Consider the following 16,035-nt stretch of genomic DNA (forward strand, 5'->3'; position numbering starts at 1 on the left):
GATTTGATCCCAGCATCTGCCCCCAATTAGCTCAGAGCCGAAGTACAGTATGAGGTGATGGCAGCAGCAGGCAGATTTCTGTTGCTGAACTCTTAGGGCGTCCCCATTTCAAAGTACAGTGTAAATCCTGGACATGGACCACCATTGCCTCCATGGGACTTGTAAACCACTGGCTTCATGACCATAACTCATCTTGCAAGTTGGGCGTCCACTGGGGATGCCAAACATCAGGTTGAAGGGAATGATGAGGTACTATGGATGGCAGTAGGAGCTAACCCTGCTCCTTTACTGAGGTGCTGATTAGAATCTGATTTAGCCAAACCCTGTAATTTCATAGAGCAACTGCTCTTTTTCATGCTGGCTTCTGTCTGTTAACAGCAGGGTTTCATTCTAGGGATTTGAATAGCCTAGTAATTGCATTTCCCACTTCTCCCAGTCTCACACAGTGGAGACTGGCATCCCAGAACAATGACCTTAAAATGTGTCCAGCAGCAGCCCAGCTCTAACAGGATTACATACCATTTTCCTTTGTGTGAGGTAATAGGGCTGAGATGAGAAAGATTTGTTTCTATTAGAGTAATGAGAGGAAATGATGGAGTCACAATTGGAGGGAACAGTATATTCATTCAGTTGCCTTTCATAGACTTTTTGGAGCCTGCCTCTGGCTCGCCTGCAGTGCTGAATAGGAAATCAGCAGAAAATCACCTCTGCTCCAGTGATGGGAAAAGTTCTAAATAAAACTTTAAGCGCCTGGGGCAGGTCCACTTTGGCAATGGACATGGGGATAGCACTGGAGGGCTGAAGGATCATGTCACAAAGGAGGCTGGATGGGATCTGGGTACATTTGTGTGAAGGACAGGATCAGATAGCCCTTTGGGAAAGGAGGATGTTCCACCTGCATTTGTGTGAGAGAGAAGGTCCTTCCTATCTGGAAGAAGTGCAAATGAGACCTGACCTGGTTTTAAGGCAAAGGAGGCAAAGAGTCCTCCCAGGAAGAGGAGAGGTTGGGGATCTGAACACAGTCTTCCGGAAGGGCTTGGATGTGTACTGAGCAGAATGGCTAGGGTCTGAAACATCTGTGGAAACATCTATGGAAGAATAGGGCAAACTTTGCTCATATTTTCCCATAATATTTTCTCAATTTCCAGTAGGGAGGCTGCTGCTTAGATCAGGGTTGAAACACACTTAGTGCAACTGGCAAGTGTTTACTTCATGATTATGGACCAATTAAATTGTAACTCAATATAGTTTAGACTTCAAACAGCTGTGTACTCATTTCTAAAGTGCCTGATGGATTAGTCACCGTCACAGATTGGTTACTGCCTGGCATCACAACACCAATTAGTGGTGAGGAGACATGTAAGCCATTGGCTACATCTCCAAGCCAGCCTTCCTTGCAGTTTTGGTGAAATTCCCTCTTGCCCCACTTCTGACTTACCAAAATACTCAAATGGAAATATGTGTTCTTGCTAGAAGAGGTCCTTTGTGCTTGTTGCTCCATTTTTGTATGTGGAAGGGTGAAAAGTGGATGGACAGAGTTTGGACAGTTCTTTGAAATCAAACCTTCAAAGCATTTGACACTGTCCCACATTACATCCTTGTCTCTAAATTGGAAAGACATGGATTTGACAGATGGAGCACTCAGTGGATAAGGAATTGGCTGGATGGTTGCCTTCAGAGAATTGCAGTCAATGGCTTGATGTCCAAGTGGAGAGCAGTGATGAGTGTCATTCCTCAGGGGTCAGTATTGGGACCGGCACTGTTTAACATCTTTGTTGGTGACATGGGCAGTGGGATTGAGTGTACCCTCAGCAAGTTTGCCAACAACACCAAGCTGTGCGGTGTGGTCAACACACTGGAGGGAAGGGATGCCGTCCAGAGGGACCTTGACAGGCTTGAGAGGTGGGCCTCTGCGAACCTCATGAAGTTCAACAAGGCCAAGTGCAAGGTCCTGCACATGGGTCAGGGCAATCCCCAGTACAAATACAGGCTGGGTAGAGAATGGATTGAGAGCAGCCCTGAGGAGAAGGACTTGGGGGTGTTGGTTGATGAGAAGCTCAACATAACCTGGCAAAGTGTGCATGCAGCCCAGAAAGCCAGCTGTATCCTGGGCTGCATCAAAAGAAGCATGACGAGCAGGTCAAGGGAGGTGATTCTCCCCCTCTACTCCACTCTCTTGAGATCCCACCTGGAGTACTGTGTTCAGCTCTGGGGCCCCCAACATAAGAAGGACATGGACCTGTTGGAGTGAGTCCAGAGGAGGACCACCAAGATGATCAGAGGGCTGGAGCACCTGTCCTATGAAAACAGGCTGAGAGAGTTGGGGTTGTTCAGCCTGGAGAAGAGAAGGCTCTGGGGGGACCTTACAGCAGCCTTCCAGTACCTAAAGGGGGCCTACAAGAAAGCTGGAGAGGGACTTTTTACAAGGGCATGTAGTGACAGGACAAGGGGTAATGGCTTTAAACTGAAAGAGAGTAGATTTAGATTATATGTAAGGAAGAAGTTCTTCGCTGTGAGGGTGGTGAGGCACTGGAAGATGTTGCCCAGAGAAGTTGTGGATGCCCCATACCTGTAAGTGTTCAAGGCCAGGTTGGATGGGGCTTTGAGCAACCTGGTCTAGTGGAAGGTATCCCTGTCCATGGCAGTGGGGTTGGAACTAGATGATCTTTGAGGTCCCTTCCAACCCAAACTATTCTGTGATTCTATGATCTTTCTTCCCAGCTCTCTGAGCTGCATAAGAGTATGCTACACCCTAAGCAGCGCATGGTTAAAAAACAAAATATGATTTAATTTACTTCTGGAGGCCTTCTGTCTCTGACTCTCCATGTCTCTTTACCTGAACTCTCTGTTTCCATTGAACATGCATTTGCTCATTTTTTATGAAGTCATGCAGGAAGACATTGGCACAAAAGAGCCATGAGTATTATTCACTGCACAGTCACAGCATCATGTCCCTCTTTGGCTCCCCACTGCTGTAGCCCAGGAGCATCCCTCCTCCCAGTACAGCTCTCACTTTGCCCTTGGGTCACTCTAGGTCCTCTGACAGTTAGATCCTCCTGAGAAATTCACAAGACTTTGTTTGGATTGTGAATGCAATACCCTTTAAGGCTGAGGCCCGTGAAGTTGATGAGAACTGAACCGCTCTCCAAGTTGATTCTCCTTTTAGATACCACTGAAGCATCTTGATAAACAGGTGGGGAATGATGATTTTCCACCAGTATCCATCACTCTAAGCATTACAGAAAAACAACTAAGCTGCCCAGCATTTTGTCTTAACTTGTAAAAGATTGACCTTGCCTGACAGAAAGAATGCAAATCTAGTTTATGAAATGGGAAATTAGCCTTTCTGGTTTAGGATTGCTGACAGGATACTGGATATATAATCTGGAGGTCAGTGCTTCCTCTCAGCTCAGAGGTACTCAGTGGCTCTGGCCCAGGTGTGAAACATGATAATGATTCTAGTCTATCAAATCGGATCTATAACCTACCACACAAAACAGCATAACAAACCTGACTAATTGGCCCCCAGCTGGCAGTGTCAAGTGCAAGCTCCTACAATTAGTGGACCATGGAGGCTGAATTCTTCTCTGATTCTTAATGGAGAACACTCCAGGTCAGGCTTACAGCGCCTGGACATGCCAGTGCAAATCAAGCTTCTACGCTCATGGGCTGTGCCTTGTGTGCTCTAAGGATGAACGACTTCATATACAAAGCTCTTCAGTCTGACTTTCATTTGTGCTGAAGTCCTCCACAGCACTGTTTTTGAAAACACACAGAAGTTTGAGCAACATTTCTGCTTTGTTAGCACATCCTGTTTGTACTTTTCTCATTTCTTTTCCTTATTGAGGTCACAGGCATGAAGAGAGGATTTCTTCTGCTTCTTAACAGCTCATCTACTTCTTATTCTTTCCTCCCTGTAGACTTAATAATCCTGTTCAACATATTACAATTGGAGGTTGTGGCGATGCTGCAAACAGGCAGGGATGGGTCAGCAAAGTTCACATAAATATTCCTCAGGCTCACAGTTGTCAGAGTTTTGATTTTAGTCTGACACAGAGATTTGGGCGAGGAGTAATGTCTAGACCCAGATTTGAACTCTTCCTAAACTTGGGAGTGAGTAGATTCTTTGCTTTTTATGGGTGTTTTGTACAGTCAGGACTATCAGCTTTCATTGCTTTGCAGGAGCCTAGGTCCAGAACCGCAAAGGTACTTAGTGCATGTAGATTTAGGGGAAATATGGGAACACTTACAATTATAAGCAAAAATGTTTAGAGAACATCCTTAACATCATAGTTACCAAAAATCTTGGGAATCTCTTGCAGGGAGGTATAGTTGGCAATTCTTCTGGTACTAGGACCTGAGAGGAATGGCTCTTTCTGGAAGCATCCAAAGAAACAGGAGGTGAGTTTCAGATGCAGTGTCTCAGTCCTGTAATGGAGATCCACCAGGACATTTTGGCACTATCATCTCCCATACAGGCATTTCTCTGCTCCTTCTCTCCAACAGCTGGTGCAGCCACTTTCAGGCAAGTTTGGAGAACATGAAGGTGCAGAAGTAAAGCAAGGAATAGATGGAAGCTATTCCTCTTCAACAGGAAAAAAAATTTCTGGCAGAAACTAGAGTCTCCCTGTCACATTCGTTGCTTTGCCTCTATCAACACCTTTCTTCAGGAAGGCAGAAGATGGCTGGAGAGAAAGGCCAAAGAAAACCTGTCTGAAGTATCCTCTTTTGAAACTGCAAAGATACCCATCAGACACATGTTTTCTGAGAGCCTGAAGCTGTATCCAGCCATTGCCTGGCCACATGTTCTTCCAGTCCTTCCTTTTCCCCTGTTGTTTCTGTTGCTTACATGGGTCCTGCCCTAGAGGAATTTGGACTTGGATTCAGGTACTCTTCTCCCACATGTGACAGTGCTTGCCATTTCTTGGGCCACAGCAACGGTAATGTCAGTGAAAGAGAATTGATCATAGCCAACCGTATAGTTGTGAGAGCCACTTTCAACAGCTATTGAGATCAGTTAGTTGCTTTAATACTAGGTAATTCCCTCATGGCTTGCGGATGATCCCCATGATCTCTCTCCTATATTGCAAAGAATTTCCTGCCCATAACGTGCCAACTTCTTGGTACCAGTGGAATGCAACATAAACACCTGCTGTATCCTGTGTTTTCTGTGTGAGGTGCATGAGAAGAGGCTATGACAGTTTTGGAAATAGTCCTGTATCTAGCACTGGAAAACAGGCACAGACGGTTAATAAAGTAATAGCAGATGGACTGTGGTGGAGCTCACACCATTCATTCTAATCCTCTGCTGATATCATCTGACCTGATCTGCATCAGTCAAGGTGCACCCACCCCCAAAATTGGGCCATTCCAGACCTTTTGTACACTAAGGTGTGTTCCGTTGAACTTGACAGATAGTTTCTGTGGACCCTCTGTCCACACACTTGTTCATGGCTTACAAGGCAGAGACAGATGAGGCAAAGAGATGGAAAAAAAAAACAGTGAGAAAGAAAGAGATACAGACTCACCCCAACAAAGATAACAGTGCTACTGCAAGGAAAATGGATGGGAAACATGCTATACAGAGAAGAATGACAGGAGGGAAGGAGCAGGAAAAGCAGGAAGTTAAAAAATAGTGTAAATGAAAGAAGAAACTGGAGGGAACAAGAACGTAAGAACGGGAGATAAATGAGCAGGTCCCTTGGCTGGAATATTCCTGTTCATGATTGCATTCTTTGGCAGTGACAGCAATGAGGCTGTGGCCTTTTATTACATATTTTCTTGTAGTGTGATGTCAATCCAAATGCTTTTGTCTTTTCTGTGCGCTGCAACACTAACTCATTCCTATGTAGGTTTATCTTCTCACCACCCCCATGGGGCAGGCTCTGTGTTCAAATGTAATAAGCTCTCCTTTTGGAAAAACATGTCTGCTCCAAAGTTTCTTCTTCTGCATGTGGCCCTGGCAGGCTTTCATATGTTCCAGGAAGAACTGAAGAGTCTGAGATACTGAAGAGGAGCACACTGTACAGCTGCTCAGGCCACTCTATTTGGGCTCTGCAAACAGCTAGATAGCTGAGGCAGAGGGTGTAAAAAAGTTGGGAGATTTTTGGGACTGTCACCTGGCCTGTTAAAAAATGGCAGAAGAGCTGGAGATCACTCCATCTTCTGTGAGGAAACATTGTCATGAAGAAAAGCATCAAGAGAGGAGCTGAGTTCAGTGAGATTTTTCTTTTGATAGTGAGGAACCTAACTCTGGCCACACCATTTGGAAGTGTGTTCTAATAGCTTTTAACCATCTCTGGTTGGCACCTTGGTTCTTTCCACACACAGATTGTACCATCATCCCACCAGGAACTGTATTTGCCTAGGGACTAGAGCCATGTGTCACCTTTGTCATGTCCCACACTGGTATGTTGCTGCTTTCCTGTAAACAGGTTATGATGCTGTAATTATTGCCTGCGTATCTGGGTTGACTGCAATCATTCCATCTTTTGGGGAAAGAGGGAAGATGGGTATAGGCTACCCTATGTGCCATTGCTGGTACTCTTTTGCACATGTCTTCTGGAGTGACTGGCAAAATATAACAGGTGCCTGTCATTTCCCAGAATACACTAATGTGAGAGTGGTAGGTCAAGATGCACAAAAATGGGTGGTGCAGAATGGCATTGTGAAAAGGATTGCTGTACTGTTACAGCACAACTGGATCTGATAAGCATGTTACAGATTGTCTTAAAATACAGCATATTGGGCTAGATCCTCCACTGACTTTGGTGCAATCCACTGGCATAATGCCATTTAGCACCAGCCATAGTTCTGCTCAACAACACAGTAGTATTGGTTGTGTCAAAGCAAACTCCTATTTTTCTTAATGATCTTGCCCCAAGAGGTCTGTGTCTGAGTACAAAGTGTAGGGATGGGAATCATTTTCACTCCTCATAGGGAAGAAAAGTTTAAGTGGCCCTAGGGGAATATGAGCTTGTATGACCAAGTGTGTAAGCTGCTAAGTCATCCCATTTTTCAAAAGGGAATGAAGGGAAATAGAAAAGGGAATAAGGCCTCAGGGATGAGAAGTGACATGAAGTGGATCAGAGTGTGAGTGAAGCAGCAGTGACAAAATAGGTTAGAACTTGGAAAAGTGGAGCTTTGTGCCTGCTGCATAAGGCCGTGGGGGTGGTCACTAGATTGGGGAAAGGAGGAAGGAATGCTAACCATGCTGTTTCTGTCTTGGTCTTCAGCCATAGGCCAACCCAAAACCCTCAATCTGAACACGTTGGCAAAGTTAAAATCTGGATCATATCTGATTTCCTAAAGCTGGTGAATGGTGTTTGGACTGTCTGTAACACTGGCTGTGTTACTCTTTACATTGACTGGGCTTCCTTCACCTTGGTTTGACACAAGCAGTGGCCTTCTAGTGGGCTGCAGTGATCACAGGAGACGAAATAGCTGAGGTACTTGAGAACAGAAATAAAATTTATCTGGGTTACACAAAGATCTTCCTGTGAAGCGGCTCACTCACCACCTTCAGAAATCAGTTACCCCGATCCCTTAGGAAGGAACCCAGAGGTGGCAGTCCAACCTAGGGTCTGTCACAATGGGTGGAAAAAGAAGACCACAGAAGCCCTTGCCTAGGTCTATAAACACCAAGAGTTGCATCCCTCACCCAGCTCACAGGCAGCTGGAATAGGAGAGCAACGGGCTGAGGGATATGCAAGGTTTCCTGCCTTGTAGAGGTTCTGCTGCCTCCCAGCCCTGAATTCATCTCATTTTAGCAGTGAAATTCTATCATCTTCTGCATGATTGCACCGGCAGGCTTTTGTCAGCGAATTTGGTGATGTTCAAACCTGCCTCAGGGCTGAGGAGCCAAGAGATCTGAGTCGAAGTGGCAGAAAGACTGCTGCTGAGAAGCCAAGTTTCTCTTTCCCGGGGTGCTGAGCGGGCAGTTACACTAATGCAGGATGCCATCTGTTTTTTCCTTCTCTAAAAGGTCGTGTTTACCAAACATTGCAGAGGCAAGAGAGGTCTGGGGTTAAAGTAAAAGAAATTAAACCCTGCAGAGCAGGGACCCCCTACGCCTTCACTGTCCACTTGGTGCTTTTCACACCTCAGTGATAAGCACAGGTGCCCTGTTGACACAGCCACAAGTAACTCCCTCTGCAGTGACAGGGTGTGGGACCTCCTCCTAGTCTAACTTGCAGAGATAGCACAGCAACCAGCCTTCGGCATCAAGCATGGAGGTGTGACGGGCAGCTGAGAAAGGGGCTGTACTTCCTAAGCTGAGCCCTGTGCTCCTGCTGGTGAAACAGGAGGCATGGCTGGGAAGGGAGGAGGAAAGAGGGTTACAGCAGAGAGGTGGCCCAAGTGTCAGTCTGAGGTGTCACGCAGACACATATAGGAACTATAAGAAAAAAACTGTGTGACAGCCACACCACCCAGAACAGCCAGCCTTGCACCATAAACACCACTTCTCATACAGTGGGAGCTGCCTTAGCTGTTCCAAGTAGCCTTCTGGAAGAGCCTGTCTGTCTCCATGAAAAAGCAGAGATCCTAGTCCTCAGGTGGCTGAAGTTAGTCATTGAGAGCTGGCCCTCAGACAGGCAGCCAGCCCAGACTGACACCTGGACAATCATCTTTGTACCACAAAGGCATGGGGTGCATCAGAAAAGTTTAGCTCCTGCAATGCTATTCAGTAACAAAAGGCACAATAGTACAACAAGATGGGAATTACACAGCACATGGGGATCATGTTTAAATATGAAATCTGAAATGGAGCCCCCGACTTCGGCATGTTGGACCCTGTGGGACATGAGGCATTTGCTAGTATGATTACGTTTACTGTCTGCTTAATATACATCTCACCGAAACCACTTTAAGCAATGTTGAAAAGATGTTGCCTGGTTCAGTCTGTGCTAAAAAATGTTAAATTTAATTGATTTCCAATATATTTGCCATACTGTACTGTCAAATCTATTTTACAGGTGTGTGTGCCAGCCTTTTTATGAAAAAAGTAATATATTCTGGGATGGGTAATAAGCTTGGCTAATTATCATTAACTCCTCTTGGGTAAAACTAGCGTGAGAAGATGGCTTGATGCCACTGCTTTGCAAGGTGTTATGTGAATGTAGACAAAATCAGAATCTTGTTCCTATATTTGTCTGCGTTGGGGGAGACTGTCTGAGAAAGCTGCAGCTCGGCTGGCAGGGGATGATTTGCCAAGATCAAGTTCCAAGTTCCCTGCCTCTCTGGCAGGAGAGACTTTTGCCTTCCATCATTTTCAGCATGGTCCCAGAGAGCATTGCCTCCAAGTCACCCTAAAACCTGAACTTAAAAGCAAATCAGAAGCAATTTTTTTGCACTCAGACCCCCAGCATGTCAGAAATCTCTGAACTTTGAAAAGATCCCATAATATATTACCAAGACTGTCTCAGCCATTTTTTTCACTGAATTCTGATCAATCCACTCACCATATGTTATGGGTGTCCTCAGGGAACACTGAAATGAAATAAACTGAAAAGGCACTTTGGACCCTGCTAACTTAGCAATTTATTTTTTTATTTCTGACCAAGGATAGGTGAGAGGACAGGGGAAATTCTGAAATGTCTTAAGACAGAGTGAGCACAGGTTCTTGCAGACTTGGGGTCTGGACTCTGTTCTCTTGGCATTAGCTAGTGACCTCTTTTTCTAATTCTCCATATGGCACTTTGTAAGGGTTTTTTATTCTGACATCTCTGAAGCTTTGAAGTCTCATATGGCTCTCAGGCCATGATAATACTAATCGCTTACAGCACTTCAGAGCAGCATATATACAATAACCAACTGATCCTCATAAGGAGCTCTGTGAAATGGATTCATAAATTTTTGTGGTCCTTCACAACTAGTCCATGTAGTCTTTGCTTCAGTTACAGGTCACAATCCTGCACATTGACCTTTAGTACCACGGAGAAGGTGTTTGGTAAGTTACACACAGGAAACAGCAGTGTGGTATTCTTCTGGAGTGACAGAGGGACACAAAGAGGAGGTGAGATCAGTGTCCGTTGTACTTTCATAACATCTCACACCCATAGCTTCCTCCTGTCCAATTAGCTAGATCTTTTTTGCATAACCACTATACCTGCCAACAGGGCATCTGAGCATCCTCTTCTTGAGTGACTGGTTTCTTACACTGCCGTCCAAGTCCAGAAGAGCCATTGTTATTTTTGTTACTCTGTTATTGCCCTTATTTATCTGCAATAATTTTTCTTCTTGTAGGAGAGGAGCAAAGAAAGAGATGAGTTTTGTGTCTTGACCACCTGGGAGCTGTGTAGCTCTGGAGTCATCAGTGAGAAAGCTCAGTTTTAATTTCTTACAGGACTAACATTACCATCCTTGAGAAGAGTAGCTCTCCTGTCCCTAGAGCCCTGTTTAGTCACCCAGCTACCCTGTAAACACCTTTCTGAGAGCTCTGAAAATTACTCTTAGGCCATCAACTGTTTCTGGTATTCGACAGTGGTGCAACGGAATGTAGCAGCTGGAGCATCCAACTTTTGTGTTCCTGCCTACAGGTCTAGATTGAAATGGTCTTGAAATATTTGGGGGTAATGGGCTGCATGTTCTTCCTCAAGTCATCAGGTATGGGAAAGTTGAAGCCTGACAGTCAAGATCCAACAGATAACCATGGTTCAGCTCCACAGCTGGCAGAAGCACAGATCTTTGCCAAGCTGGAATGTGTTTCCAGCAGCAAGGAGGTGGTGGGGAGTATGCAAGGAAGTGCACTATCCTGATGCTGTAGGAACTGAAAAGCAGTCAAATCTCTCCCAGGACAGAGTATGATGCAACAGCTCTGTACAGACATGGGGAGCTGATTCTACTAGGAATGGGCAGATGGGCTTCTCTGATTTGATAATTTAGTATCACTGATTTGGGCTTTAGGTTTCCAAAATACCAGGATGGGAGAAAAAAGGAAGCCATAAAAAAACCTCTACATAATACCATTTTTCCTCTATCATCTCCCTGCGTCCTTCCCTCAGTGTACTCCTTATAGAAAATCTTCCTGAGAAATCTCCACATAGAAGCTAAATATCATAAGTCTTGCTTACCCATGCTAGACAAAAATATTTAAGGGTGCCCAGATGAATTGACTCACTGAGAGCTTTTTCACCATCCTGCTTTCTTGAAACAAACACCAGAACCCTGATATCCCTGTTTTGAAATGCTAGACTAGCTATAGTATTTCATAAAAGCCCTGAGTCAGATTGTCTGCAGTCACCATCTTTGTTAACAAAACAGGTTTCTGTATGCAGTGGGCATATACAAGTCAGCAGTGCAAAAGTAGCAGGAGATACCTGAAAAATGAAAGCTGTTTTCTACAGCAGATGAAATCTATTTGTAATAATGACTAAGCTAGTTGCTATGGGTCATAAAAGTCATGTAGGAACATCGAGGAAGAACAGAACAGCTGAATTTGTAGTCTTCCTTTTTTATCTGATTGCAGGTGATTTACATTAATATTACAATTTTCAATCAAACAGAATTCAAAGACATTACAAACCTTCCCTACCTGATTGCATGACTAGCAGAAAATTGCTTCAATTATCATGCAAGAGTAGCTATAAAAACTGTGAAAGATAGTGGTATATGATACTTCAGGACAGCAAGTAAAGAACACTGATTACAGTTGAAACTGCAAGGGTGATGCTGGGATACAGAACTAAATTAACCTAGTTGGAGTTTGGCCAGGACATTGGGATTCACACCTTAGACTCTGCGTGGGACTTTTAATTATTACAAGTGGTTAGAAAAATTTTCTCATCCAAGAAACAGAATATGCAATAGCTCCATTCCCTTCCTTCATCCCACAGCCAGCGAGGCTGATTGCTCGCTGGCCAAGGGAAAGCAAGCAGATCCCCATAATGTACTTAATATTTTTTCCCCAGAGATCTTCCATGGTGTAGTGTCTATCCTTGCCCTGCTTACTTTTCTTACTGTTGGGGTCCTTTGTTACTATGATTATAATAGCTCCTGAGCCTTCACTTACTAACAAAAACTGTGCTCTATCAATGCAATCAACTGTGTAACTCAGGACAGAGGTAAAAAATCAGGATTGTTAAGGTTTTAGCCTATATTTCACTGCAGCATCAGTTTAGATCTTTAGCAGTGTGTTTTGTCTCTCATATGGGGGGTTCATCAGTCACTGCTATTGGACAACAGAGAATAGGCCTCCCCACAACACTTCCTCAGAAACAGGTTCAAGATGGGAGTAAACCTGGGAGGAATACAGGGTGGTAAGTGGAACCATAGGGCTGCAATGCTAACATTCAGGCTACTAAACAAACTCTGTCTTTACCCCCCTTTTCCATTGCTTATAAGTCACTGAAGTTTACCAGCTGAAGCTGAAATTTCCCAGGTTTGATCTCTTGCCCAAAGGTGAAGTAGGTTTGTCTTTTTTGGGGGAGAGATTTTTTTTCCCACTAAGTAAAAGTGATTCAGCCTTTTTTTTTCCACCAAAGAACATGTAGAAACTATTCCCACTTCGGCAAGAGTATTTGCTATTGCTTTCTGAACAGCCCAACAGCCAAACCAGCAGGGGGTTAAAAAGTTTATATTTAGCATAAAAACATCTAGCTGAAAAATGCCTTTGAGTGCTTCAGTGGAATCTGATTTTGATTTGACCGAGTTTTGACCCTCAGAAAATTCCACGCATAAGCACAATACATTCTGTATGGGTGTATTCACTGGGCTCAGAGCATGCATGGAGGAGGAAGGCAAGGTTATACGTGTAGTTAGCTTACGTCCTTATCCTAGAACAGCGTCTTTAGGGGCTTCAGTTATGCACTGTGAGCAGGAGCACTGAGCTTGGTGGTGCTTCTCACACATCTGCGACTGAATGTGTGCACTCAGTGCTCAGTCTTAGGGCCCTCCTGTGTCTTTAGTAATAACCTAAATGCCTAATGAGGTTAAAGGGGGCTTCTGAGCATTTTGGGTTGGTCCAATGCCCTCTGCCTCATTGGCCAGGGTAGGAATCAGGTCCAGGGATGGTACCTAGGGTCAGACACAGCCCAGTCATCAATGGGCAGATCCATGGTGATGAGGCAGGTCCAAGGTCAAGCTGGGGAGTCAGTCTGCACGTCAGAGTCCAGCCCAACTGGGTTCATGGCCATGGAAAGGCGAAGGCTGTGGCAGAGCTGGAGATTAGCACTCTTACAGTGTTGCTGGGGCAGTGACTGACTGCACCGGGCTGGGCTGAAAAGGGACAACTGTGCAGGGGATATTTGAGGAGGCCCCTGGTGAGGCTGGTCAGGCCGTTAAGGTCTACTAGTGCACTAAGGGCCCTGACGAGGCTCTCCAGAGAGCCTGGGGAATCTTCATGTCTGGAGATACTCAAGAGTTGACTGGAGAAGGCCCAGATCAACCTTCTCTGTCTTTGAAAACAGCCCTGCTTTAAGCAGAGAGTTGGAATAGAGACCTCCAGCCATCCCTCGCTGCCTAGCTTATTCTGTGATTCTACAAAGCCTGCTGGTTTTTCTTCTACATTAGCACTGCATGCAGGATAACCTGTCACTATGAATGTTACTCACTCAGACTCTAAACTGTGTGAGACAGAAACCCAAATAGGTAGCATACACTAGAGATGATGTACAGCCTTACAGAGCAATGGGCCCAAATGCTGCAAACTCTTATGCACACACTTCACGTTCTACCACGAGCAGTCAGCGGAGGTCCTCAGAAAAATAGAGTTAAGCATATGTGAGAGTGTTTAGAGGACCATCACGTCAGGGAATATTTGCTGGCATTTAGAGTCCATTCATGCTCCAAGGGAAGTCAACTAGCTCTCTGGTCTACTGCCTCGGACCCTGATCTGCCCTAAAGAAAGTCTGCATAGCACACTGTGCACTGTGGCCTTGACTCAGCAGAGCAATTTGGGATATGTGTCTTGCTGAATCAGATCTTAGCGTCTAGCTGAAATTGCTTTATTGGGCACAGGCCGGTTCCCACCGAAATACTTGTGAGGCTTTTGGCACACACTTCAATGAAAACGTGATCAAATCTATGTTCACCTAGTCATCCCTTGAGCTGAGGATAAAAATTACTGCTCTGCTGGTTAAAATGAGAATGGATAGAACAGAGGCTACCAATAAAAATGTTACAATGAGAGCTGTAAGGGAAAGTCTTTTATTAATGTTTCCTGCAATGTGGATGGACATAGAACAGAAGCAGTTAAAATGGTTACATACTTTACATGTACATCTTTAGGTGTAGAAAAAAAGAGTGTTCAATTATATAGTATCAGGAATAGAACAAGGAAAGATTTTATAAGGTGTACAACCTAAAAGGACAGTTTTATGCGTCATTTTAATGGTGGTATTTCCTCATTGATGAATATGCAGATATGTCATTTTAATATGCTTTGCCAAAGTTGGTTATATAGCGTTTATGTAAGAGACTGGTTTCTTCTGTGAATTTATTTTTTAAGTCTAACTGGTGACTACATGCATGTGTATAAAAGAAGAAAGTTTCTACCTTTAAATCCTTCATCCTTAGTTCTGAAGTTGTGGTACTGTCTTTGGCTCATCAGATTTGGAGCCCTTTTAGAAACTGTGGGAATATTTCTAAATTTGATGGTTAAATCTACTGAACAGAAGAGCTGCCATTGGAGAGAATAAACTTCCTTCTAAAGCACTAGTAAGTATGCAAAAGTGCTCCGAGGCTTAGGAGGCAAAGTCTATTTACAGTTAGAAGACTTGGGCTCTTAAGTGCTTACAGCACTTTTGAAAATGAGACTTAAATGCTTCTAAGTAATTTGGGCACTACAGAAAATCATATCTAATTTCCCTGATTTTGCTCTGACATCAACACCAATCATAAAATGATTTGTTATCTAGATGACAGCAGAACTGGTCGTATGTGGAGCAAATCCAAGAGAAAGAAATATGATTCAGAAGTGAATTAAATAATTTAATGGTGTTTAAATATGGGAGGCAGTACACATCCTTGGTTTCAATGGAATTAAATGCATTGGTTCTGTAGTAATTATTTCCAAACTAGATGTCGCTCTCAGCTAAATACTTGTCCCCTGGAAACCAGTGGAGCTGATGTACATGGTGCAGTAGAACCCAGAGTTCATGTGGACTGGCCTGCACACTCCTGGAAATCATAAATTATTCCTCTGTAGCCACTGGAAGGAGACTAATGTAGCAACAAACAAACACTCTCATGGTTCAAACAGTCCCCCAGAATACCAAAATCTTGTTTGAATTTGGATGATTTTGGAAAATATTTGGGAAGAGAGGTTAACAACAGACTTCCTCAGTACTTCAATGGATCAGACATATGCTAATCCCCCCCTGTCTGGAGCAACATGTCAGCTCTCTTAGAGTGCACTGTTGTCAGCCCCTGGTTTCACACAATTACTGCTGTGGCTGACAGGAAAAAAGAGTGTTTCCCTTTCTCCACGAGATCTCAGTGGCACAGCAATCTGTGGGTCAGAAAAAAATGGCTTCTTTCATGGAAGCTCTGCAGTCTGCTATGGCTGTATCGCAGACATGCTTTAAAGAGTCAGGATCTCAGGGCTGGCTGGCTCTGTTGCATCTTTATACTCTCAGCTCTCCAAGAGTTCCTCTGGAAACTCTGCAATATTCAGCTGCCCCGGCCCCATTTCCCACATGCCCTTAGAAACTCCAGCGGAAAACTGGATCCTTGGGATCCAGGCTCCATGCCAGATGGGACTCTGGGATGTTGAGCAACAGGCAGCAAGGGCACAGGGGTGACTGCCAGCTGCTAGCCGCTCCAGAGAGCGGTAGAGGTGTCCATAGGCCATGACACCCTCCTTGGCCCCTCATCTCCAACTGCAGCACCTCAAGCAGAGGCAGCGGGGCAGCTCCAGGAGTCACAGGACTGGTCCATACAGTGTACGCAGCACAGGTGCCTGCTCCTAGGGAGGGAGGGATCAGAGCTTTGGCTGCATCAACCTAAAGTCCTGATTCGTCACTGAGAGAGACCGCTCGCAGCCCAGGCTCCCTGAACATTTAAAATGCAGCTCAGTGAATGAGTATAGCGAACAAC

The 16,035-nt window shown here is 44.7% G+C and overlaps 1 protein-coding gene across 1 annotated transcript in view; it reads left to right on the forward strand.

Annotated features, from left to right (window-relative positions):
• The window catches only part of IQSEC3 (IQ motif and Sec7 domain ArfGEF 3), a 103,900-nt gene that overhangs the window by 51,953 nt on the left and 35,912 nt on the right, over positions 1-16,035 (forward strand). The gene's annotated exons all lie outside the window — the stretch shown is intronic.

This window comes from Buteo buteo, chromosome 19, assembly GCF_964188355.1.
Source record: "Buteo buteo chromosome 19, bButBut1.hap1.1, whole genome shotgun sequence".
Lineage (NCBI taxonomy): Eukaryota > Metazoa > Chordata > Aves > Accipitriformes > Accipitridae > Buteo > Buteo buteo.